The sequence below is a fragment of the Eleutherodactylus coqui genome, unplaced genomic scaffold, assembly GCF_035609145.1.
Source record: "Eleutherodactylus coqui strain aEleCoq1 unplaced genomic scaffold, aEleCoq1.hap1 HAP1_SCAFFOLD_503, whole genome shotgun sequence".
In the NCBI taxonomy this organism is placed as follows: Eukaryota; Metazoa; Chordata; class Amphibia; order Anura; family Eleutherodactylidae; genus Eleutherodactylus; species Eleutherodactylus coqui.
Window position 1 is genome coordinate 16,015 of NW_027101733.1, and position 1,486 is coordinate 17,500.

Below are 1,486 nucleotides of genomic sequence, written 5' to 3' on the forward strand. Positions count from 1 at the left end.
CGCACCCCTGGCCAGCGCCTGGAGCGTTTGGACTTTGTCATTTTTTCAAAGACTCATCTCTGATAACTGCCGTGGGCTTCAGCGGGGGCTGCTCCCCGCCTCCTGGGTGTCCTGCCCGGGCACATCGGAGGGTCAGCCTGGGTCTTGAGCCACTGCTGGTAGGTGCGCTTTGGGGGCCCTCGGCAGCCGCCCAGGCCCACCCCTGCAGCCAGCACACGGCTGCCAGCAGCCACCACACAGCTGCCAACAGCCCGCTCTCCGTCACCCCCCAGCCCCTCCTGCATACATCTGCTGGGGGTGCTTTTTTGACTTCCCCCCTTTTGGCCTATGGGATAATGCCAAGGGGAAAACCTCCAGAGTCAGGCCGACCTCATGGAACTCCAACCCGGCCTGAAGCCACCGGTTTGTCCCCTTCCCGGTTCTCACGACATGCGTCAACACTCGGCTCAGCCCCGGCCGCCGCAGCCCCCGCCGGCCCGGCCAGCCCGGTCCGCACCCCTGGCCAGCGCCTGGAGCGTTTGGACTTTGTCGTTTTTTTCAAAGACTCATCTCTGCCAACTGCCGTGGGCTTCAGCGGGGGCTGCTCCCCGCCTCCTGGGTGTCCTGCCCGGGCACATCGGAGGCTCAGGCAATGTCTTGAGCCACCGCTGGTAGCTGCACTCAGGGGGCCCTCCGCAGCCGCCCAGGACCACCCCTGCAGCCAGCACACGGCTGCCAGCAGCCACCACACAGCTGCCAACAGCCCGCTCTCCGTCACCCCCCAGCCCAACTCTGCATACATCTGCTGGGGGTGCTTTTTTGACTTCCCCCCTTTTGGCCTATGGGGAAAAGCTAAGGGGAAAACCTCCAGAGTCAGGCCGACCTCCTGGAACTCCAACCCGGCCTGGAGCCACCGGTTTGTCCCCTTCCCGGTTCTCAGGACATGCACTAATACTCGGCTCAGCCCCGGCAGCCGCAGCCCCCGCCGGCCTGGCCAGCCGGGTCCGCCACCCTGCCCGGCGCCTGGAGCGTTTGGACTTTGTCGTTTTTTCCCCCAAGACTCGCCTCTGCCAACTGCCATGGACTTCAGCGGGGGGTGCTCCCCGCCTCCTGGGTGTCCTGCCCGGGCACATCGGAGGCTCAGCCTGGGTCATCAGCCCCTACTGGTAGGTGCACTCAGGGGGCCCTCCGCAGCCGCCCAGGCCCACCCCTGCAGCCAGCACACGGCTGCCAGCAGCCACCACACAGCTGCCAACAGCCCGCTCTCCGTCACCCATCAGCCCAACTCTGCATACATCTGCCGGGGGTGCTTTTTTGACTTCCCCCCTTTTGGCCTATGGGGAAATGCCAGGGGGAAAACCTCCAGAGTCAGGCCGACCTCCTGGAACTCCAACCCGGCCTGGAGCCACCGGTTTGTCCCCTTCCCGGTTCTCAGGACATGCACTGACACTCGGCTCAGCCCCGGCAGCTGCAGCCCCCGCCGGCCCGGCCAGCCCGCTCCGCACCC